At 49.0% G+C, this 25747-nt stretch overlaps 1 protein-coding gene and 1 long non-coding RNA gene across 8 annotated transcripts in view; one reads left to right on the top strand and one right to left on the bottom strand.

Moving 5' to 3' along the window:
• OPCML (opioid binding protein/cell adhesion molecule like) overlaps positions 1 to 25747 on the bottom strand; it is a 337383-nt gene that overhangs the window by 171342 nt on the left and 140294 nt on the right. The gene's annotated exons all lie outside the window — the stretch shown is intronic.
• On the top strand, positions 18854 to 20032 carry LOC128817910 (uncharacterized). The gene is made up of 3 exons (XR_008440338.1): positions 18854 to 18982; positions 19505 to 19678; positions 19961 to 20032. It is a non-coding gene; the product is annotated as an uncharacterized LOC128817910 (long non-coding RNA).

Genomic DNA, 25747 nt, shown 5'->3' with positions numbered 1-25747 from the left:
TAGTCTGGCCTGGCTCACACCAGCACCCACACCTCCAAATCCTGCGGAGATGAACCTCCCCATCCCACCACGCCCAAGGCAAGACCTTCAGACTGGAGCTTGGACAACATTGCCTGGGCATGGCAAGGGCAGAAGAGCAGCTGGGCCTCCCGTCCTGCCCCACACCACCCTGACCTCCATCAGTGATGCACGGCTTTCTCGCTTTCTCTTTTTGCTTTTTTTGATCATTTGACTTTTCCCTGCTCTGCCCTGCAGTCAGAGTGGCAGTGAATTACAGCAAGGGTGGCTCTGCTCCTTTCAGATGTCAGAGCCTGCAGTAATTGTGGCACCCACTCACACTGATGTCAGTGGGGGAAGCCTTTGCGTGGCAGAGAGCTCGCCCTGCCAGCGCTGAGCCCGGGACAGCCTCTGCTTGTCCTCTCTGGGGCCTTGCTCCTGCCTTCCTGCCGGGAATGTGGGCAGCACATCACCAAGCAAAGCTCCCTGTCAGAGGGGAACATGTTCCCCAGCTTGGTCCTGCTCCAGGAGCCCATCCAAAATGCACAGCCCCCCTGTCCCACTGCCTGCAGAGCTTCTCCAGACCCTCCACAATTGTTTCTCTGACAGAGACTCACAAAATGCCCCCAGGTGACTTCAGCACACACTTCTTGCCCTCTCCTCCCAGACCCTCAGCTCAGCATTTCAAGACATGTGAAGGTTTTCCTCTGCAGGGATGTCCCAGGAGAGGGGAAAAAAAGCCATCAGGAGAGCAGAAGTTATCCCAGCTGCAGGAAATTTGCTCTCCAGGTGAGAGCTTTGCCCATCTGCAGCAGGAATGGGACCAAGCAGAGGACCAGGGTGGGAAGAAGGGGTCTGAGGCAAGATGGTCCAAGAGTTCCCCAGGAAATCACCTCCCTGCTGCCACCCTCAGCTTCAAGCAGAATGACATGGGGAGCAGGAGGAGGATGAAAAGTCCTATTAGCATCCTTTGCCTCTTCTTGCAATAGGAAGAATGCACCCCCTGACTCCAGCTGGAAAGGTGGATGGGGAGAAGCAGCGGGAATCTCTCCAGGCCCCCGAGTGTCACATTTGCTGTCACACTGCCTGCCCCTCCCCTGGCTCCTGCAGAGCTCCCATGCCCATGGCAAATGGGCAGCTGGTTCTGAGGAGCAGTGTAGTATAAAAAAATAAAAAAATAAAACAAGTTGAAACCCACAACGTCAAAAACAAACATTGCAAAAGACAGAACACATCAAATATTAAAGGAATCAAACTCCTCCTGTCAGCAAGGAGGACACAGAAACTGTTCCCAGATGTGGCAGGGCTGTCACCTTCTCTGATCAGCTTGTCTTCAAACAGCTTGTCACAGGGATGTTTGTGCTTTTGGGGTCCCTAACCCCAGTGTCTCTCCCACCCTCAGCTCCCGAGGAGGGCTGGATCCTTCCCTGGTGTAAATCCACATGGAGCTGCTGCTGAGAGCTCTCCTGACAGCTCAGACAGGCTCAGGGCTGGTTTCACTGGCAGCAGCAAGTGCTGGTCACCAGTGTGGGGACAGATCCACAGAGGGCACAACCCCAGGAACACCTGGTTTGGCCAAGACAGCTCATGGGGAGGGCACAGCACCCTCCACCTGCGTATCCATCCCAAGCCAGCCCAGCCTGCATGGCCTCAGGCACAGCAGCAGCTCCGAGGCTGGATCCTGCTCTCCCTGGCACGGGCACACAGGGAGTGAGAGCACAGCCCTGGGCTCTCCCTCCTTCCCACGCAATCCTTGGCACCTCGTGCCACAGCTGCAGTGTCCTTGATAAGAGGTGGCACACCCCGGCCATAAACCAGCCTTGTTCTGCAAGGGATTGACAAATGAGGAGTCTGGGACTGGTCCCAGTAGCTGGACCATTGTTCCAAGCACCCAATCTCACCTTCCCAGGGCAAATATTGAATATCCCTGTCCCAGCTCCCTGAAAGAGGCAGTCCCACAAAGGACAAAGCCGTGCAGGCACACTGCTCCCAGCTCCCAGGGATGCTAACTCTGGCCCAGGGTGATTCCAGTAACACAATTCCATTCCCACTCTGGATTTGACACATCATTGCCTGAGTTTTGACCTCAGAATCTGGGTTTTCTGAGCCTATGAATTTCATCTCTGCTGGTGGGTAATGCCAGGAATACTAAAAAAACCACAACCCACAACAGGCTTTGGGAGGTGGCCATGTGCCAGGTTCATCTGTTCCCAAACTCCTCAAAGTTTTGTGAAATCCCTCCCTCTCCCTGCAGCACACAATCTGCCTCTCCTCCTCCCTGGACCCCATCAAAGCCTCCTCTGACCTTCTCCCTGCACAGCTGTTGCCTCCACGGCACAAAGCTGCCCTGCAGAAAAAAGTGGGATTGGAGGGAATTCCCGTGGCAGAGCCCTGGCTGTGCCTCACCTCACCCTGTGGCTTCTGCCCGTGCCACAGCCTTTTATTGCAGCAGCAAATTGTTAATGGCCTGGCTGTTTGGAGCAGGAATGAGATTGGCTTTCCCATGGAAAAGCAGCTCTGCAGCCATTCCCCCAGGTCCCATTACTTCAGGTTTCTCCATTTAGCAGCCGCACAAGGGACACCAGGGGAACCACGGCCCAGGGGCTCCTTCCAGCGCTAATTTAGGCCCATGAAATATTCAATAACCCCCAGAATAACCCCACAGAAGATCTGATGGGGTCTCTGGGACTCCCTGGCAATGGGATCAAACAGGGATCTCATCAGCACCAGGAAGGGGTGAGATGTGCTGACAAGGAGAATCAGCTTTTCCCTGCCCAAGCATTGGAGATCACTCAGCCCCAAACCAAGCGCTCTGTCAAGGTCAAACATACAATTTTGGGAGTGTCCAATGCACTCAAATCCCAAAAGATCTCTTTTGAGGAGATACCAAATCCAAGTATCTTCTCTTGGAGGTTCTGCCCACAGAACTAGCCCAGGACCCCCTCCCTCCAAACTCCTTAATTTAACTTTTTCCAGAGCACAGAGCAAGTTGCTCTCTAATCAAGGGAGCTCTAATGCGGTAATGCCAGTAAATTGTAATTAATTTTCCCCCCTAATTGATGCGTGGGAATATCCGGGACCCTCATTCTCCTGCCTTCAATTCCCTTATAAATATATGATTTGACAGGTTAATTTGAAAGTAAAAGTTTGGTTCTTTCCAGCAATCCAAGCAGAAGCCCCAGAACAGAGCTGACTGCCTCGCTATGTGAGGCGGAATGAAAAGGGTTGAAGTCAGGTTACAGTCGTCATCATCATCATCTTTTTAATTTCACTAATTTAATTTCTGCCCCCCTCTTCTCGGAAGATAATAAAAGCTTCATTTCACAGTCCAGAAAATTTGGCAGCAAAAGGTGACAGACAGCCAAGGAAAGACGGGGAAGATGCGTAAGAAGGGTGACAATTCCTTCAAAGTTAAAAGATGGTGCTCAGCAGCCCGGGGAAGGGCACAGGAGGGCACACAGGACACCGAGGTATTAAAAACCAGCTTTCCCAAGGTGGCAAAGGGAAATCAGGCAACACTAATGATGCAGCTCGGTGCCAGAGGGTGCAAAGCTCCCTGTGCCTGCAGGTAAACACACCTGCAGCTCCCCTCCCCGCTGGCTGCAGGAGAGCCAGGTCACCTTCCCTGAGCTGTAATGAGTCTGGAGGTGCTGTCTGGCCCACATGAAGCTTTTTTGGCTTGAAACTCATCAAGTCCAAGGCTGTTTTTTCCTGTTGGCCTCCCCAGGCCAGGACATGGCACTGTTCCCACCCAGAGCCCCAGGGCCCTTCCACGCAAACGCCAACTGCTCCCGAGTCCGCGGGGAAACAACTCAAACACAAAAGGTTTCAAAATCTTTCTTGACTTGTTCCTAATTAGAAAGGAAACATAAACCCAACCATTTTAATAAGAAGAAACATCCTGGGTTGATATATTTAACCTTTGCTAATGAGAAGTTGCATTGAAACATCCCCTTTCCCATTTCTTCCAGGAGCTGCAGCACTGTTCCCTATCTGCCAGCCCTTTCCCTGTCATCTCCATGGGCTCCAGCCTGCAGGTCTGGCATCGAGTCAGTCTGGAAATGCCATCCCCATCCCCTGCATCCCTCAGAACCAGGGGACACAGGCTCCTCACCTCACCATTCCCATGGCAGTTACGATAAAAGCTCGAGGAGTTGGGGAAAGAAAGGGCTGAAGTCACGCCAGACACCGGCCAAGGGAGTGATAAAGGATAAATAAATGCAAGTCTTAGATGAGGATGACTGGCAGAGAATCGAACTCCAATCCTGGCTGCTGAGGATATTTACTGGAAGCAGATCTGGACTAAACAAAGCATATGGGAATGCTGTTCCTCCAGAATCAACACCAGCGCTGTCTCCTGCCAAGCCGTGTTTTGGGGCTTAAGGGACATTTTTGGTGGAAATCTGAAGGAAAACATGATGAGGAATGTGAAAAATGTGCCTGGATTTATGTCTCTATGCTGACAAAAGGATGTTCAAGCAGTACATTTTGTAAAATCCCTCCTCCCGTTTGCTGTTTGCTAACCACGTCTCTGCCTCTTGGTCACAAAACTGCCCTTTTCATCCACATAGCCAATTGCAGTGGCAAAACACCAACAAAATCAAGCAACAACAAAGGCAGGCAGAGGAAAAGACAGGCCTTTCTTGTGCTTTTTGGAGTAATCCAGCGATTTGGTGGAGTTCCAGGAAACGAGACAAAACTATCAATTTGCAGTTCCAAGGGCAGCGGTCTAATCCTTGCCCATGCCTCCCCCAAAAATCACTTTGCCTAAATTCAGGGCGGAGGAACTGCTGAGCCCCTCTGCACCAGCAAGGAGCTGGAAGTTTTCTGAGCCCTGCAGAGATGCAGCAAGGATCGGGTTTTCCTCTCACATGCATCTCCCTCTCCCTCCTGCCGCCTCTCATAAAGGGGAGAGATGTCATCTGACAATTTCTCAGTGAGGAAAAAAATGGAAAATAGAAGAAAAAGAGGGGTTTTATCTACTTTAGGTTATATTTTTATTGCTAGCCGTGACTGTAACATTTGCTGTGATTACCAGATTAATCACCAGATTGCAAAGCCCATTAAATAAAATCAAGTCAGACAGTTGAGGTGTTCTAAGAGCGATGTCCCTCAGAGCGTGTCCCAGCCTGCTTCTCCCTCATCCTTTCTCTCCCTGACACTCAGTTTGAGAGAAAGACCATTCCCCAGCTAGGACAGAAGGGAAAACAACATTCCCTCTCTCCTGATCCGTCGGGAAAGGCCAGCCAGCTGTATTCCAACACCACCAGCATCACCTCTCCCCTGTCCAAGCTCTATTTGCCAACCCTGCACATCATCAATTAGGGTGATGGACAGCACAAACAGGTGAAGATGTGTTTCACAACCCTCGGCTCAGGTCTCTGCAAATGAGCGCTGTAGATCTCCCCTTCTCCTAATGCCACCTGTCAAAGCCTCCCCTCTTCCCGGGAACAGGATCCCGCATCAAAGCACAGTTAAATGGGGTGTAAATGCCTCTTTCATGCACAGAAAATGGGCTGGTTGGCAGTAATAGGGGGAACTGTAAATGCTGTCAGCAGCTACATTTTGTTTATTGATTTACACCGTGTAATGGGATGACTCGATTTGAATCATATACACAGGTGTCATGTCCCATTCATCGCCATCGGATTTAATAACCACAACAGTGCACCGCCGAGCTTGGCTCTGCAGTGGGCACAGAAACTGCCCAGGAGCACGGGGATCCCAAACCCCTGGGGTCTGTGAGCTCACAGCAAAGCCAGAAGTAGGAGATGGGCACCAGGGCTCACCCAGCCATCCCCTACAGTCACAGAGTCATGGGATGGCTTGGAAGGGACCTTAAAGTTCATGGCAGAGGGGTTGCAATTCGATGGTCTTTAATGTCCAATCCAACCCAAACCATTCTGGGATTCTACACTCTAGTTCCAACCCCACAGCCCTCGTGATGTTCATTGTGGTACTGGGGAAGTTTTTATGCTTGCCCTGGGGTTTGGGCTGTGTAATTCCCTGTAGGCACACACAGATTAAGCCATTCACAACCCTGGAACACCTTCCAGAACCATCCATCTCTGCTGGTACAACCCAAGCGTGCAAATTGCTCCTCCACCTTTGCAGAACCTTCCCGAAGCCCAGGAGCCCACAGCACCGAGGGAGAAGGGAAGGGATGAATTCCCTTTGCTTAAACTCTACCTGCACCATCCAAATCCCAGGCTGAGTTCACCCTAACATGGAAAACCCAAGGGATTTCTCCCTTCTGCATCGCGTGTCTCTCGAACAACACAGAGGAATTAAACCCTGTTGCTTAATTTCTGTGGCATCTGCCAGGCTTCCCCCCCTCCAAAAAAAATAAGGAATCCAATCAAGAGCCTCTGAGCGTGTCACCCCAGCGGTTACGATGCCAATTAGGAGAGACTCAAGCATTCAAATGGCCAAGCAAAACAAGGCAAATGACAAGTAATTTAAACCCTGCTGGGCACTCTCCGACGAAGCCGGCTGCCGTGTCGCAGTGAGCTGCGGCACTTGCTAATTAGTAAGCACTCAAAAGCCTGTAAATAGCCCTAAAACACTCTCCGAGTGCCGACAGCGATGGGCTGTTAGGTTTATCCCTGCTCCTAGGTTTATCCCTGTTCCCATCACTCAGGGTCCCACAGCCCCCTTCCCTGCTCAGACGGGGACACGGGTACAGCAGGATGATGTGTCCCGTGTAAACGTGTGGCAGGGACAAAAATGACACATTCCCTGTCCTGGGATTGCAGACATCCCTTCCCCTTCCCAAACCTCCATAGCAAGCCAGAGGCGCCTCTGCAGAAGGGGTAGGGTCGCTGCCAAGCACGGCAGTGACACAACTGCACACCCAAGCCCCAGATCCTTCCTTTCCTCTGCTCTCTTCCTCACCACGTGAGTAGAGGGAGGCCGAGATGGCATTGCCTCCATTTTTCTCAGGTCACGAGTCCCCTCGAAATACCATCACTCGGAGCAATGAAGCTGTCACATTTTGTATTTTTAGTTTTTCAAACCTTGTATTTCATTTCACCGCCAGCTGCTGAAAAGGATGAGCAAAAGGCCAGAGCAGGGAGCAAAAAATCAATACGCTGCAGGAAGACAGAAGATCTGTTTCTATTCTTCGTCTCTGGTGCTGGGTACCCAGGGAACATCATTGCAAACAAGGCCGAGGGCTACTGCCCTCCTGCACAAGCCAGGTCCTCCAATTCCCCACCCCAGTCATCCCAGAAAGGGACACGCTCACTGCCAGAGAAGGGGTTGGCTCTTTGGAAAATGCTGTCCCTACATGGATAAAGCTGAGTGAATCCTATATGGGTGGTAGGCAAAAAAAAACAGCCCTAAGGAAGGGAGGACTGTATTAATTTTTCTCCAAATCCTCCAAATTTCTCTCCTCAGATTCCTCCTCTAACTCATCCCACACAACCCACACATTCCTGTTTCCCATGCTGTCCATGGGATTCCCCTTGCCTGCTCATCAGCAATCTCACCCCAACTTTCAGCTCGGAGCTGCTCATTGTCAGCACTCTCAAGTTTCACCTGTTCCCTTTATCTTCTCTTGCTTCCTCCACACTGGGGGCGAGGTCCCCAGAAGTCTCTGTGAAGCCACCTTGGCACCAGGGTCCCTCAAAGCCACTCTGGCTCCTCTGCACAGGCTGAGGAGTCACTTGTGCTCAGCCACTTCGTGCTCTGCCAACGTACTGCTTGTGCAGTGTGGGAACGTATTGGACACGTCCAGACAAATCAGGCTCCCCACGACAGGCTTGACAAGGGAGCCAGGAGCCACAGGAGCTCTCCGAGTGGAACAGAAATGAAGGGAATGGCATCCCAGGCAGTAGAAACATCTCTCAGAAGATAAACCAGCCCCACTCACAAGCAAACCCAACCTGAAGGGGTTGGAAAGACCTTTCAGGTCACAGGAAGATGCAGGTATGGGTTTTCTTGGTGTGCTGAGGAGGTGGAGGATGAACAAGATGCAGGATCAAAGGCTCCCTCCTGTTCCAGGCATCATCCTTTCAACAGCTACGTGATGCATCCAAAACACCTCGAAAATGAGCTGATACAGCAATTGAATAGGTGAAGTCCTGAAGAGCAGCAGGATGTGATGGCTGGTATTAGCCCAGATGGTAACACCATCCATCCATCCATCCATTCCTTCCACAGGGGCCCCCTTCCAGCAGGAGCCTCCCTATAAATCAGGGGGTGAGGAATAAGCATGGAGCATCAGAACTGCAGAAGCAGCAGCACTGCAGTCATAAATCAGGATCTAATTCAATCTTGTGAGATGCCTCGTTTGATTAATTTATGTCAGCATTTTCTCTTCCACCGGCAGCTGCTGTCCCTCCCTGCATCGCCTCTGCCTCCGCGCTCCTCTGGACAATCCAGCAGGCTCCAGGCAGGAGGGATGGCCACGGGGGGACACAGCCAGGCCCCATCCAAAGAGATCTCCGTGGGACTTGACCAAGCCTGATCTCCTGTTCTCTGCCAAAAACCCCTGGATATGGTGGTTACACCCACCTGGTACCCCAGGGCAGAGCCACCGATGTTCCTTGGTCATGGACCTGTTTGATGGAAGACACTTTTGAACACCTTCCCAACAGGTAGAGACTCCCTGTGATCCTGGTCTCTTCCCACATATTGCTCTCAGCAACAGAATCCAGCATCAATATATAAAAAAAAAACCCTCTGTCCTTTAAAATGGGGGGTGATGGGGTTGTTTTTCACAGGAAAACTAAATGCCTGTTGCCAGCTGAAAATAAAGATGGACCTTATTGAAAATCCAGATGCTTCATCTGAGCCACACTTTCCTGGGGGAAAGAAATTACTGAACTAAATGAACATGGAGCAAGGAAATAAAATAATACCCATGCTAGCTGTCCCTGCTGAATCTCCAGTAATGAGAGTCTGATCAAGTGCTGCATAAATTAACTGGTGTCTCAAGAGAAGAGGGTGTAAGAGCAACATCCACACTGACCCAGCAGCCTCAGCAGCCTCAGCCTTGCCTGGAAAGTGTCCTCCCTGAAAGCACATTACACCCTCCAAACTTCTCTGTGAACCACTCATTTATTTAGGAAGGAGGTAGGAGACAGCAAGAGTGATACTTGGGCCATCTGTTTGAGCTCTACCTCCTCCCTCCCTGCACAAAAAATTAGCAAGAACCTGCTAGAAGCAATGGCACATGTTTAATTCAGTCCTGCAGAGGGCTGGAGTCTTATTCTGGGCTTGGCCTCCTCCGTAACAAGGGTTTAAATAAATCACTGGGTCAGAGGTGCAGAGACACCAGACACTGATGCACATGGCCATTGCTCTTGTCCTCCATGAGCATTCCCTCTGCCAGATCCCAGAGCCAGGAGTTGACACAGGAGTTCAATAGCTTAACCTGGTGCAGCCTGGTTAGCATCAAAGGGAGCTCAGATAAAGCTTCCTGTGAGATGCACGGCTTTGTTCAGAGCAGCCAAATCCTGGTGGTGATCAGTGCCAGGTGCTGGGTTGGAGGACTTGGGCTCTTTGCTCCCCAGGGGTTGGCAGGAGTTTGCTGGAGCACTGGAAGATCAAGCTGCTCTGGCACTGCAGAGGCAGAAAACAGACTGTTAAAAATCTGCTGAACCCAAGGAGCTCGAGGCAGCCCCATCCAAGCCAGAAGGTTGCAAACCACAGGGGCTGCAGGTTGACACTCTGCCCAAGGAGCCCCTTGCTGAAACCCCACAGCTTGAGTGATGGAGAAGGTGGGAAGATGGCTTGGTAGCCCAGGGACAGCTGTGCCTGCTGGGTCTCTGTGTCACGGACAAAACCCTGTGGTTTCACTCACATGCTCCATCCCTCAACACAGCGCTGGAGAGGCCCAGCTAAGGACACTGTGCCAGGCTGCTGTCAGCCCAAAAGCCAAAACTGCTCATGGGCCCTCAATGAAGAGAGACCGACGTGATGGAAATGTTCCTACACCTCTTCTCTTCCCAGACAGCTTTCACCATGCAATGCCCCAGCTAAATTCTGGCTCTGTACTGGACTACCAGCCTGGGGCAGAGCTGTCTGAGCACCTGTACCATCCTATTGTCCTTCCTCATGCTTCAGCCCTCTCCGGAAGATTGGGGCTATAAGAAAGGAGACAATCCTAGGGGAAAAACGCTGCCCTTCTCTTTTCACCCCCAGCTTAAGGCAAAGAACAGCCTTGCTCTTCCTGCTCCAGTCCCACAAACTCCTGCTTCAATCTCTTCCTTCTTCACCTCTGCTCTCACCAGCTTTAACCTTCTCATCCTGGCGCATCATCCTGGGAGTCGGTTCCCCTGGCCTCCCATGGGGCTCTGGCTCTGCCGCCCTTCCCCAGACTCCCCGCTGGTTCCTCTTCAGAGGAGACTCCACTCTCCTGCTATGTATCCGAGCAGCAGCAACTTGCAACGTTTGGAGCGGTTTCAGAACATCTTCACTGACAATTTCCTCAAAGGCCACTCTTCAAACGGCGACAAACCCGCCTTGATCTCCTCCGCGGAACAGCAGGAGTCGGACTGAGCCTGTCCTCTTAATTGGTGTTACTCTCCCATTATTTCCAGGCTGGTAGAAATCCTGCACACTCCTTTCCTGGCTGGTGGGCAGAATGGGATTTCCTCAGGACTTAGCAGAGAGCAGCACTCCGAGGCACTGATAACTCAGAACGCACCTCCCCAGGGAAGAGACGTGAAGCCAGGGGCTTACAGGCACTGTCATTTCACGCCTGCCTTGGAGCGCAGCAGAGATGGCTCTGAACGGATTGGGAATGCCATCCATTCTTCAAGCCACAGACAGGCCTGCTGCACCCAAATTGGGTCAGGGCATGCTTTCAGACTAAGGTAATTCCTCACAAACTCAACTGGTTTTCATATGTATTATTCACGTGTCAGTCTTGGCTAAAAGCTGTCTGAGTTTCCAAGGTAGATAACTCCAGGCATTCTGGGAATCAAAGATGTGATGTCTCCATCACTTCCAGGCTTGCACACGACAAAATCAGTGTCCAACGTTTGCCATCAACAACTGTGAACATGCCCCAGCACAACTGACCATGAAGCTCTAGCACTGCTTTTTCCAGAGCAGAGGGAATAAGACAGCATCTTTAAGCCAGATGTACCAAGGTCTGCTGGCCTCCCAGTCCAGCCCACTGGAAAGAAATTCCTCCAAATCTAAGCAAAATTGGAGACAAGGAAAATCCCTTCTGTTAGCAAAGTGTTAAGACAGAGTTATGTCCTCACAGGCAGCAAGGACAACATGGAAGTGGACTTCCAAAGGCTGCATTATTTACACTGGAGGCTCAGCCAAGTTTGAGACAGATCTATTCATTTTAAATCAATGTAATATTTATGCTAGAGCACAAAAGATTATGGGCCAGAACCTCAGCCAGTGTAAATCAGCACACTACTTGACCCAGCTGAGGACCCAGTTCTGGCTGTTGGCTTTTAAAACTCTATTTTTCTTCAGCTCTCTTGCTCCTGCCAGGCACATCTGGGAAAAAAAAAAAAAAAAAAGCCAAAAATATGGGGCAGACAGAGACCTGTTCCCATGGTCAGGGCTGCAAGGATAGTGACCAAAGGTGAGGAGGAGATTTGAGAGGTGCCTGCCTGGAAGGGTCTGGGAGGATGTGAAACAGCTAAATAGAAGGAGAATTTAAGGAGTACTTGATAACTCAGGCCAGGAAATCTTCCTTTTGTGAATTCTACCATCCCCACAGAGTTCAGGGATGGGGAGTGGGAGTGCAGCTCCACAGGACTCCCTGTTTCTGGTGGAACCCAAGTGCTCCATGTAAAGCAGCCCTGATTCCATAACCACATGCCAAGGATGCAGAGGTACTGCCTATAGGCAATGGGAAACCCTACCACCTGATTAATTTATTTAGTTTTTTTACAGATTTGGCAAGATTTACCAGGATTTGCAGGCCTCTGCCAGCCCCCCCATTTGCCCTAAGCTGCCTCTCCCCCGATTTTGGAGGCTTCCTGCAAGACAGAGTAGAGTTTCTGTATCTTAGTCTCAACGATCTTGCTGATGTAGTTCCCATGTCTCCTGTTGCTTCTACACCCTTGAGACGAAGAATTTTGATGATGTCCACCCAATCATCCTCACGTAACTCTAAGTGCTGCTAATCAAACGAGCAATTAGAGCAGGATGCTTCACTTCCACAGCCCTGTAACTGAGCATTCCCTGGCAGCTCGCTCTGAAAAGACACGGTGATGGATAACAACTCCATATTACTTATTAAACACCTAATACAGCTTGAATGGTTCTGTTTACTGAAGAGTGTTAATCTTAATGAAAACAATATTTGAGGCAGACTGGCAAGGATAATTCTCTACCCTTTTATCCAGGGATCTCAGAATACAGAAACAGTAATTGATCCTCACGGCATCTCTGTGGGTATTACACCTTTTTAAAAGGGTAAACAGAGGCACGGAGAGGTTAAATGGTTTGTACAAAGTGCATTTGCTTCTAGGAGAGTGTTGGTAATACAGTCCCCGACCCCTCAGGAAAGCCAGGGAAGCATGTCTCTAACAAGAGAGGTCTGTGGCTTTTTATCCCCCTTGCCTCTGACAAGGCTGGTTTGAGCTCTGCGATGACGGAGGAGCTGAAATGGGGCTTCACAGAATTCAGAGCTGGAGGAGACCCACAAGGAAGCTCCTCGTTTTATTAGGAGAGATGAAACCACAGCGGGGCTCTAAACGCTTCTGCTTTGGCACACGCGTCAATCACTGACTGACTGAGATGTGCAGACAAAACCCTTCCCAGGCAAGAGATCATCCCAGGCCCTGGGCACCTCTCTCCCAAGTGTCTGGGACTGGGAACCACCAGGTACACCTGACTGGACCAGCATCCCAGTGCCCAGGGCTGCCAGAGCATCCCCTCTCCCCTTGCCCGGGCCAAGGACACTGACACAGGCAGGGCTGGTGGGAACGGAGGAAGGAGATCTGGAACTCCCTTAACCCAGAAAATTCATTTCACTCTCCTTCACAGTCTTTTCTGCCCTGTCAAGCCAGGAGAGGGTGTAAGACAGGAAGAGGCACGACAGAGTATAGAAAACACTGCCCTGTGGCACATTCTCCATGTAATTTTCCAGCTCTAAGAGTTCACAGGCTGCCTCTGGAGTGAAAGAGATGTCAAGGTTCATAATATTTTCCTATTTTTCAAGATAAATACTCTTTTACCATCCCAAAGCCTTCAGTATCTACTACTTAAGTCCATCTCATAAAATTCATAAATCTTTCCCAAAATATCCCCCAGCCAGAAAAGCCCAGGTTAGTCTCAATTCTAAGCAATGCACAAACCCTTAATGGCAAGTTCCTGATAACAAAGGCACTCTGGCATCAATCTATCAATCCACAGGCTGGCAAAAAGCACCTCAAGAGGAGGAAAGGGGACACACAGAGCCAGAGCTGAATCACCAATTTCATTAGGACAATCACCATCCAAATGCCTTCACATTTGTGTAGGATTATTTGATTTCCCCCAGCACTGAAAGGTCTTTTATTACACACCAACAGCACCGTAACAACAGGCCTGGAATGGGAAGGAGAGCCATCTAAATTAATATTGCTCCTGAGTTCCTCTGCCTGTGTCAGTCCTCTGCATATGAAGGGCAGGTTTGAACACTTGCACCATGTCACCTAAGTGACACCTACATATCTAGATGCTCTCATATATGAACTCATGCACCCAGTTCTTTAGCAGGAGTTTAATTTCACCCAGGTATTCTCCTGACACTTTGGCAAGTGCTTATTATTTAAAGTCCTTTATCTGCTTTAGTGGAACTCCTGTCCCTGAGACCCCAAGCACACCCAGGCAAAACAACAGAAAAACACCCAAACACAGCATTCCAAATGGGTGCAGAGACAGAAGGTCTGGCAAATCTGGACATTTCCAACATCAGTATCTTGGGAGATGGAGACTGAAACAAATTGTTCTTAGCCCAGAGTAATTTCACGAGATTTTATCCATACAGCAAAGTCACTTTCCACCACCGAAAACGATTTTCTGCCATGCCTGCAGATATCACCAGAGCACTCTCAGCTCCTGCAAGTCTTGCAACTCAAGAGGGGAATTGTGGACATGCAAGTCACGTCCACCCGGATTTAGCTCCCTCAGCCTGGGAAACACATCCCCTTACAGCCCCAGAGCTGACAACCTGTTAGCACCACGTATTAGCCTGATCCCAGGTGGGATCTAACCCGCTGCAGCTCAGGGCTCTGCTGCTGGGAGAGACAGGGAAAGGCAGAGACAGCAGCTCAGGGATGGATGCTCAGCAGGAACGAGGCAAAGCAGCAGCAGAGTATTTACATGGGCACAGCAGCATCAATGACCTTGCAGTTTGCACTCGTCCCAGGTCCTGACTGTAGACCCCCATCCCTGCTGGATCAGCCAGCCCCACTGAGAAATGAACTCCCATCCGTTCTCTAATGCAGCAGGAAGTCTAAATAAGTGCTTTCCACATATTCTGGGGCTTGTGTACACACAGTTCCTGTACGAGCTGTACTGGCTCAGCAAGAAACAGCACAGCCCAGCGCGAGGGATGGAGTTATTCTGCCATAAAGGCGCTGTGTCAGGGATAGCTTGTTTGCACATGCACAGAGAAACATGCCAGGCAGCCCTGGCTGCAGGCAGCAGCGAGGGCTATCCATTATTAGGGAATCTGGGAATGAGCCTTCCTCCAGTGGGAAAAGACAGGTACCTCTGGTCAAGGTTCACAGCCCCAGGGGATACCCGAAAGATGGTGCAGTCCCAGGGAGGAACCCCACTTTTTCTCGCCTCTCCCTGCAATGCAAAGCTTTCAGTTCTTCCTAAAGCCTCCAAGCCTCTTCCAAATCTCCCAGTCCTTTCCTAATATGATGCTGGCACTCACATCCCTCTCCCTGCCCAGCACATTCCTCCCCTCCCCTCTGTCACTCCACCTGCAGCAGCATCCCTCCCTTGTATGTATTTTGCTGGAGAACTTGTAGGGCTTGTCTGGCTAATGGAAAGCTACTCTGGATCTCCCTCTGGGCTTTTCAGGAAGGATTAGCAAGGTTTCTCCAAAGCAGACACAGCAAGACAGTGTGTTTCTCTAAATACATCAGGGACTTCTCCGGTGCTTGGCTTTGGCAGGGGCTAAGTGCAGTTGTCTCACAAGTTGTCTCCTTGCTCGGGTGTACAAGCAGGAAGGTGCTGTCAGGAATTGATGCAGGGCTGCTCAGGCTCTGCCTCTCTGGGGTGCTGCACAAAATAGCGAGTGAAAGCTGTTACCTGCTGACAGCTCTGCCCAGGCTCACTCAGAACAACGTGGGCTGCCGAGAAGCTTCCCTGCTGAAGATGCTGACACTGGCATCAGCTGTGCAGACCTGGCAGGGAGGGCAGCAGAGCCCAAATAATCCTCTACACTCCACAGAGCCACCATCTCACCCTCCTATGTGTCCCCAGAGCAAGACCCAGGAAGGGCCACCCACTGCTTGCTTAGGAAGCACAAACTCCAGCTTAACTTGGCATTTCCCTGATCTCCCAGACAGTATCCATGGCCTTTCTCCCAGACCCTGGCACAAAATAAAGTGAATTTCCTGTGGTGAAGCAGCAAAGCCATGGCAGAGCTGGGCTCAAGGCTGACCTCCAGCTCCACAACCTCCTCAGGACACCAGGTCTTTAGGGGACTTGTGCAGTCCTAAAACTGGTGCCGTTCCCAGTGATCCTCTTGGCCCCACACAGTCTCAGAGCTGCCTTGTATTTCTCATTTGGAGTAAGTGGGGTAAGCAATTAACTTTCTCAACAACCCTTACAGGAAGCTGCTGTTGGCAGGGGTAATTGAATGTTATCCCAGTAAAACAAGGGGAACAAGATGTGATAGCCATATCATCTCAAAATAGGCTACACACAGGCCATTCATCCCTCTCTCTGGGGGCCTGGCTTTGTTTGAGCAAGATTATGAACTCCCCTTCAGAAGAGCTTCATCATTTCCACATATTTCCCATTGGCCGTGGGCAGGCAGGATCAATAAAGATATAATCCGAGAGACAGCTGCAAACACAAAAGTTCCTAATGAATTCCCAACCATCCAGGCAGCCCAAACACGCATCCCGTCAGCTGGGAATTTGTGCAAAGCCATCACTCCGCTTAAAATTTCCCCATGGAGGGCAGGACCAGAGGCAAGACAGTGTCAGGTGGTTCCCAGTCCATCTCAGAGTCCAGCATTACCCCGGAGTAATTACTTTTCCAGACATCAACACCTCCAGCCAGGAGAGAGATTGGAGGCACAGGAAGGTATATTTGAAGAAAACACTATGGAAATGGCCTGGCAGTGTGGCCTTGGGGACAGAAAGTGGCTAATAAGGATGAGTCAGTAGCCCAGATTGTTCCCTCCAGCCCAGCTAATTCACAGCCTCTATCTCTGCTACTATTTTTCCCCTTCTTCCTTTCCCTAACTCCTCCCTCTAAATGCAATTTAGCATCTCTAAAAGTACATGTTGTCCCACCATCTAAACAGTTTTACTACAGATGTAGCAAGGAAAAAATAAATACACATGGATTTATGTATTCTTAAATTGTACTGGACAATTTGACATCTCTTTAGAAGGTAAAAGTTGCACTGAAGGGGATAACTGGAGTTTTATTTCCTTTGTTGGGCCCCAACATCCCATAGCTGCTAATAAGTTAAAAGCCAGCCATCCAAAATTCAATGGGTTTTTTTCTGGCAAAAAACTGGTGGTTTTCCACGTTTTTGTAAAACCTCCTTTTGGAAAATACACAGCAAAACTTTCTAAGCCATCTGGGGAATGCGGGATATTAAATTCCCATTCAAACGAAGCATGAACCCAAAATCCCAGGTGGGTTTGTAAATTCCAGTTAAACTGTCCTGACTTTGCAGTAAGTCCATTGCTCCCCCAGAGGACTCCGTGGATCTACTGCCACTATTTAGGTGAAGAACTCCTCTGAATGATAGAGATCTGTCATTTTCAAAAGCTGAAGGAAGGAGATGCTTATCCCAGCTTCCCAGAAGTCATTTTGTGTGCATGCAGAACCGCAGATATTTCCATCTCAGCTCACTCACATCCCTCACCCACACCCACAACAGCTGAAAAGGGGGAACTCTTCCATTCTGGGGCCACGTCCAGTCAACAAAACATCCTTAATGGACTCCCAAACAGCAGGTTTAGTCAAGAAATTGATGCACTTGGTAGCAGATTGATATATAATATATCTGCATAAATACAGAGAGACGCAGTGCAATTACAGGGGTCTGCCAGGAGCAAGAATAAGTACAGGGGAATTTGAGCAAAGCCCTGCAGCTAAAGGTCCACAGATCTTTCATTTTACTTACACTGAGCACAAGAAAGCCTCTCCAGGCAGCGTTACTTCAAGGCAGAGCAGATAAAAACACAAGAGGTCTCTCATTTTGCCTTGTAACACAGAGGTTAAGCAGCATGCACGTGGCCTCCAAACCCCTGGGCAAAGCCACGTGTCTTGGGTCGAGGGCAAAGACAGAGTCTGCAGCTCTCTGTACTCACTCACTGCTTTCCAAGCCCTTTCTGACCCACCAGCCAAGCCTGGAGTCTTAGACAGCAAATACTTCACTCAGTAAAGGTAATTTGAATGCCCCAGTGACTGGGATCATGCAGCAGCCTTTGCTACCACTCCCGCTTCCCCAAAAGTTTACAAATGATGTTACTGAGGGCAGTGGATCACAGGAATCAATAAGTGCTCTGCTGCAGTTTGTATTGAGCTAATAAAAACACTCAGCACCAGGCACGGGCCCTGCTTGCAAACACTTGGCTCTGACTGACTCCAGCAGCCCCTCAGTTAAACAGGCACGGACCAGGAGAGCAGGAGGTCACATCAGCATGGGCCCCAAGGTCATGGGGCTGCTGTGCCAGCTTGAAACCAGTAGGTCAGGGAGGAGATCAATGCTAAAATAGCAGGAATCATCTGCTGTTTCCTACTACCATCCCTCCCAGACTCCCTGTGAACTTCATTAACACTTATTTGCTGAGGTAGGTGATGGATTTCCCAGCTCTGGCCTGTGGGTATCACTCCTTCCTGCAGTAAGGAAGTGGAGCCTTTCAGAGATCTGCCACAGGCCCTTTTTAGGAACATGATGAGAAGGATTCAAGTGGCAGCCCAGGACGCTTTGAAATCAAACACCTTCTCTTCTATTCTAGGTGTTGCTGTGATTTTTTTGAATGGCCACAGTGTGCCTGCAGCGAGAGCTCACGTACCTAGCAGTACTCAATTTAACTGTATGAATAGCATTAATTACTGAGCGATTAAATGACTTGCTCAAAGTCAAAATGAATCAGTGGCAGTGCCAGAGAAACAACCCAGCAGTCCTGGCTCCAGGTCCTTCACACCTGACATCAGATCTCAGCGCTCCAGCCACCTGCTCGGGTGATATTTAGGGACTTAATTGCACACCACCATCAGTCTCCCTGCTCTGGGTTTCAAGGCTCAGGCAAAGCTGATCCCCAAGTATCCAGAGGAAAAGGAAGTTCCTGTGTTTGAAAGGCTGCTTTGTCACCAGCTCCTCTCCAAAGTTAGCTGTCAAGAGCATCTGGGCTTTTGGCTGGATCACTCCCTGATATATGAGGAGCATGTTGAACATGTGCTGCCTGCAGTTGGTACAAGGTTCTTTGTCAACCCAAGCATTGCTTAAGTGCCCATAATAGGGAACAGGTTGCCCAGCCGTTCCTCCTCCCCGATATTGATTATGGGGGTATAATACTGCACAGAGCAGCAGCAGCTGTCTTTCACTGCCTGGATATTCCGCATAATAAAGCACTGCAAGTTCCTTCCCCGAGCAGTCATTACCTGCTGCATCACAACGGCTCGTGCAAACAAGCTGTGCTGGCTCAGCCGTGCCACAGGCAGCCCCAGCTTAAAACTAGCCATAAGTTTCTAGTCCAGTATCCTGGGTAATCCCTGTGGAGCCACTGGAACATTCAGGAAGCTGTATGAAGAAGTCTGTGTATGCAAAGAGGCAAAGAGAACAGGCAAAATTTGCTCATCCTCATTTATGGTAACAGCAGACACCATCAACTCTGCACAAGTAGTGCCACAGCAACTGCATTGATCCCTGTGTTACACGAGATTGGCATCCCATCCACTGCCCTATGAAATCTTAATGCCAGCACACTCTCTCACCTCTGCTTGACTTAAGCTCTTGGGCTTAGTCCTACAAGCACAGAAGAAAAACCAAGCGGAGGTTGCAGGCTCCCTCCTGCCCTGCTCTAGCACTCCTCACAAAGCTCCCCACACGCATTACAGCAACAGCTGGAACCAGCAGCTTTTGTGCCAAGTTCAATACACACAGAGGAACAAAATCTTTTACCAAAGCTGCCTGCAATCAGAGAGAGGAGTGAACAAAATGATGTGCTGCTGGGGAAGAGAGAGGCAGACTGTAAAGCCATTTGCTGAAGGTCAGGCAGTCAGGGCTGCAACAGAGCAGGGCTGAGTCCTGAGTCCCAGGTTAATTCCTCAGCCTCACCACTTTACAGATCCCACATACATTTGGGTTTACCTCTTTTTGAACTCCTTCCAGGGGCTGCAAATGTCTGCCATGGTCCTGAACTTTTCTCCCAGCAGGGGATGGCCCTGCCTGCACAACACTGAGACCTTCAAGCAAATGAAACTGGGAGACACTGAAAGGAAACACTGGGGTACCTTTAACCACCTCTGCTGCTCCCAGTTTTACCAACAAATGGTTTCCACAAAGGTGATCTCTATTGGGAAGCCAGACAGAGCAGCTGGAGTCTCCTAGGGGAAGGCTCCTGCATCCCCACACCTCCACCTCCATGGACAGAACCATCCCTAACTACTCCATATCCTCACATTTGCCCCTGGATGAAGCCACGGCTCGTTTTGCCAGGCTGTCACTCAGCACATTGTTCATTACAGGGAAATGAACTCTGTTCCCAAGTGTCTGGGGGACAGAGAGTAATTGGGTTCTGTGCAGCCTTTTCACTTAATTTACTCAAGTTGTATTTATTTCTTACAGAATTAGGTTTTAGTGGCTGACGGACGAGACATCAGTGGAAGACAGAAGCAAACAGATGGGATAATAAACCTGGAGAGGGAAAAATTATGTCTCTCCATCTCTCCTTTTTTCTTTCCCTCGCTGTCTCAGTCATCTCTGCCACTCTTTCATCCTTTTATAAGGAACATGGAGGGCTGCTGCTAAAAAGCTCTACTTCATCACCATGTGGCTTTGTAAAGGTAACCTTATTATCTAAGTTCATCCCAATATGGAAAAAAGGATATTTAGTGTGGGTTAAAACATGCCAGCAGAACAATCTGCTGAGTTTAATGAAATGAAAACATTTGCAAGAACCTATTGATTGTGTTGACATTTTCAGCGAAAAATTATCAAAATGTTATTTTTGATAAGGTTGAAGTACTTCATTTCAACATATTATAATTATATCTGATATCCTTATGGAGAGAAATTCTGAATATAATATAAAAGTCAGAAGAAATTGCCTCAGACTGCCTGAATGAATCACTCTAACCAACACCAGACTTTCTCATATACTTACACTTGGGGCAAAGCAAGACCCCAAAAGGAAGAAATCCACCCTTTCCATCTGATTTTAAAGCCTTTTCCAGCAGCACCATCCTGTTGCAGAAAGGCAGGAGGGGTCATGGGGTAACTAATTCAGCCCATTATCTCTGCCCCAGCAGGGACGACCTTTGATGGGCTGAACATCAGCACCTCTCACCTCCCATGGCCACAACACCCCTGGGTGTGGAATCCTGCGATATTAAATCCCTTCTCTGACCAAAAGTGGGACCTGAAGAGCAGCCACCAGCAAACCTGGTGCCACCACCACCTCAGTTTGCTCAGAGAAAGAGCATGGGATGGCACAGAGGGTGCGAAGCAGAGGAAGAGCACACAGGGCTTTGCCTCACCCTGTGGCACCATAAATTATGCAGCTGCCTTCATCCATTATTCAGCATAATTTATTTTGAACATTTAGATCAGCAGTTTGTGTGAGGAAAAAAAACAGAATTGGAGGGGAAAGTAGGGAAAAAATAGGGAATTAAGTGAAGGAGAGAGGGAAGCACTGGAATGGATGGTCCAGTCATTAATCAAAGACAGGCAAGGAGACGACAGGATGAGAAGGAGCAGCTGGAGAACCACTTAAATAATAACAGGAGCTCCAATGCCCCCAGCCCTTGAGGAGCAGAGGGTGAATGAAAAGCCCTGTGCACACGTTAGTTTAAGGCTATTAACAGCTTCAGCCCCTCTTCCAAACCCAAACCCCCCACACCCAACAGAGCAGGGCTGCAAGGGCAGGGTAGTTCAGCAAAGAGTTTTCCGAAGGGTGTTTTCCCCAAAAAGCTCAGGGCAACCTCCCAGGGGAGGACCTCACCCCTCATCTGCCTCTCTGAGCTCACCAGCCAGCCCTGATTTCTGAATTACAAATGTTTTCTGACACAGAAGCCTCAATGTATATTGGCATATTACTCCATGACTAATAAATTGAAGGAAATAACAACTTGCCCAGCAGACATACCCCAAGCCTGAGACTGGTGAATTCAATGAATAAATTACTTCCATGAATTTTTCACTCTAATCTAACATTCTCAAGAGCAGCTGTCCCAAAGTCACGGCATTATCAGCAGCTCTGAGACACTTGGGGGCAAGAGGAAAAATGGTGACCACGATAAAGTGGGTCGAGTTATCACCATGAAACATCCCTTACTGCAAACAGGAGGTGCCCTGGGTTTGCAAAAGTCTCACTCTGCCCAAGAAACAGCAGGTTCCTTCGCAAGCATCTCCTTCTGCATCTCAAGGGGCTTTTCAGACACTCATTCCAATCCTTTGGAGAGCAAGGAGTTGCCATCCAACGGTGCTGTGAGATCCTTGGGCAGCAGCAAGTGATGAATTCAAGTTAGGGGTGTTTGAAAAAAATCACAAGGGGTTGCAGGAGCATTTACAGAGCAAATACAAGTTATTCTCTGGAGGTGATCAATAAAAGTGGTGGCTCGTGCCTTTCAGATGTGTAGGGAAACATTGGCTTCATCTAACAAGAGCCAGTTTTGTTTGCAGCTGAAAGGAAAAGATTTTTATTCCCAAATTGCTGTGACACATGAGGTGCTCCTGAAAACCAGAACACCCACAAATTCCTTCCCCATCTCCAAACAGGTTGGGAACACACTGAAAAGCAGATGATTCGCATGGTAGCCATTCACATCTGGAGTGGGCACAGCAGAACTCTGCCCCAGCCAAACCCTCCTGGGTGCCACCGAGGCTCGGTGTGAGCTGGGAAAGCCACCAGAGCTTTTGAACAGAAGGCAAATGGTTCCATGCATGCCTCTCTGCTCCCATTTTTCCAGGCCATAACCCTGGAAAGGCAACATGCAGGACAGGGAAGGGGTAGGCAGGCTCCAAGTGAGCAAACACCGAAACAAGGAGGGGAAAGCTCCAAGTCTGGATGGCTCAGCAGCTGCTCTGCCATCAGGATTGGCACCACTGGAGCACAGAAGTGATGGCCTGGGCATGGAGCAGTCCCTGCCAGGGCTGCAGCTCCTCTCCTGAGGGCAGATCACTTCCACCTTTGCAAAGCTGTTGAGAGAGGGGTGGAAATGTGGGAATGAGGCCCTGAACCACTCTGTGCACAGCACCAGGCTGAGGTGGTTGATGGGAGCCAGCTGGAGACTTTAATGTCCTGGAGCAACTCTCCACAGCTCCTGCCCGAGAAGGGCACTCGCTGCTGGTGGAGCCATTTTTCAAGTTGCCACCACTGCTTTCACAAAGAGTTACGAGGTCTCCTTCTCTCCGAGTAACCCCAGAGGAAAAGATGCTGATGGTGTTTCACTGGACAGGAAAGTTCCAGCTGGAGAACCAGGTACCTCCAGGGCAGGCACAGCAAGGAGTTTGTCACCACTCAGGGTTTAAAAGCCAAATTTAATTTGCTCTCATCCCTCTCCCCCCGGCCGTCTGTCAGTGATTGCTCTGCAATGAGACCTCCTTCATCCCCACACCCCACCTACTCTTACTCCTCCTCTTCTCAGTTCCCGGGAAACTCAATTCAATCTAAGCTGACTTTGAAAGCTTTAATGGGACCAGATGGTTCCATAAAATATAAATGCAGGGATAAAAATACCATCAGACCTCTGAGCGATTAACTTTGGATCTACCCTGGCTGGGAAGGATTCAACTGAGCTCGCAGAACTGGCAAGTTTGCTGCCTTCCTCCTGCAGATGGGTTCATAAACTCTCTCTCTGCCTTTCATCTGCCTCGGGAGCAGTGCCAGAGGTCTCTCCACTTCTTTATGGTCCTCCAGCCCCTTCTGAAGGTCTGATCTGCCAACCTGTTAATGTGGCATCCAGTTCTTCCTCAAAGAGGTGTCACAAAGGGAGAAAAGCCATACAGGGTTCTCATAAAGGCCAAGTTACCAAATGCTTTAATTTGCTGCAGTAGACTATTTTGGGCAACACTGAATAGAGGAGATCCTTTCACATCATTTAAAAATATCGAGAAACTTTCATAGATTGAAAACCAAATTAAGACTAAAATTATCACCCAATTTCACTCAGTAATTTTTGCTGGCATGGAAATGATCATTCCATGCTTTCGAAGTGAACAGATAATTCCAGACTTGAAAGGCTCACTTCAGCAGTAAGTAAACTTGTTAAATTAGGAGTTTAAAAGTTATAATAAACTATCTGGATGAACGTGATGTGGCATAGTGTGGTTTTTAGAAAATAAAGTGTCCCCTCTCTAATCTATCAGAGTCCTTTCAGGGAGGCAACAATACTTTCAAGAAAAGCTGTTATTATTTATTAGTCCTTCAAAATGTCTTAATTAATAATAACCAGTACCCCTGAAGAAGCAGCAGGCTCCGAAGATGAAAACCATCTTCCTGCAGATGCCTTGTGAAGGGATGTCATTTGAACAAGGAAACTGAACAGCAGCTGGAGAAGAACAGCAGCTTGTCAAGATCCATACAAAGCAGGGATGTGGGAGAGTGAAAAATAAAAACCTGATGTGAACCACGGCTCTCCCACTCCTGTATCAGGCAGATCCCAAAAATGACATTGATGTGGCCAGGGGGACACAGACCACACACAGATTAGCTGGATTTGAGTCACCAGGGCTGAGAAAATCCTGCTTTAACAACCCAAACCCTTATCCCAGAGCTCCTGAAGGGTTTATACCACCTGGGCTACATCTTTACCCTTTCACCTTTAGGAGAATGGGCCTTTCCCTACCCATGCTGGCTAAATCCAAGGTGTGCCCCTCCTGCCACAGAGGAAACCCCCTCAAAGCTGACAGGACAGCAGAGGGACAGAAAGAGTGAAAGGAAAGAAAGGAATGCCTCAAAATATGAGAAATTGATAGCAAATTAAATCAGCCAAGCCAAGGTGAAGTTTTAAATGGCATGGAGAAAAAAAGGTGTCAAGTTTGAAGCATTTGTGATACAAATGCTATTCATTTTAGTCAGGAGGAGAGGACTGTGGGAAATTCAACATTATCTAACACAGGCAATTAAGAAAACAATGACAGCTGAAATTTAATACAGACAAGTACAAGGTAATGCCTATCAAAAGCAACATTGCCAACAACTCATACACATTGATGGATTCTAACTTAATTGTAACCACTCAGGGGAAGGAAAAAAACCCACACATCACTCTGGACAACTTAACAAAAACATCTGATCAACAGCCAGTGGTGGCCAAGAAAGCAAGTCATGGAGAGAAAGGGAGAGAGAACAGTAAATGAAAATACTGTGGTGGTTTCATGGAAGAAAACAACATTCTCAGCTTGCAGTTTCACCTTCAGCATTGGAAAGACAGAGGTGTGTAAGGATAATAGGAAAATAACAATGAAAAAATGTGGTCCTAAACACATTTCCATACCTAATGAAAAAGTTGTGAGTGGATCATTCAAGTGCATGAGGATGAGAAAGGAGAAAAACATTTCAAAACAAAAGAAACCAAGTTTACATGGTGCCTTTTATTCATCCTCCCATAAGGGAAACCACAAATTCACTGACACTGAAATCTGGAAGGGACAGACAGTGAGTGCCTCAGCAGAAATGCCCAAACTGCCCTGGGAGCCTCGTCCAGGAGCTCCCAGGGGTGCAGGGAGCAATTCCACAGACCACAGGGATTATCAGGTGTGCTGCAATAGCATCAGATGTGAACACAAGTGTCAAATCCCAAAGACCCCTTTGTAGGATAAAAATCCATTAGGATCTGAATAGAGGCTAAATAAAAACCTCTGGGAGTCTGACCCATTTGTGGCTTTGGCCAGCCTGGTATTTATTTAATCACAGGTCCTTATATATCTTTGAGGCCAATTACCAGTGGCGTGTATTCAGAAAAGGAAATTCTCTCTCCGTTTTCTCCTGGGAGAACTTTTCCTCCAAGCTCCTGAGGAAGCCAGGCATCCCTGTATCCCTGCCATGGCTGGAGGCAAATCAGGTGATGCTGACCACGGGGATGCTTTGCACAGAGGGTTTAGCGGGGAAAGGCTGGAAATCAGAACAAACAGCACAGCCTTTCTCCTTCTCTCCGAGTAACCCCAGAGGAAAAGATGCTGATGGTGTTTCACCGGACAGGAAAGTTCCAGCTGGAGAACCAGGTACCTCCAGGGCAGGCACAGCAAGGAGTTTGTCACCACTCAGGGTTTAAATGCCAAATTGCTCTCATCCCTCTCCCCCCCGGCCGTCTGTTTGTCAGTGCTCGCTTTCTGCTTCGCTTCAGCAAGGAAGCAGGATCCCTGCAGCATGCGGAGAGCATTGCATGCTGTGCCGCAGCAATAGCCCGGCTC

The sequence above is a fragment of the Vidua macroura genome, chromosome 22 (genome assembly GCF_024509145.1).
Source record: "Vidua macroura isolate BioBank_ID:100142 chromosome 22, ASM2450914v1, whole genome shotgun sequence".
Lineage (NCBI taxonomy): Eukaryota > Metazoa > Chordata > Aves > Passeriformes > Viduidae > Vidua > Vidua macroura.
Note: the sequence above shows the minus strand (reverse complement) of the source record. Positions and strands in the feature narration are given on the sequence as shown.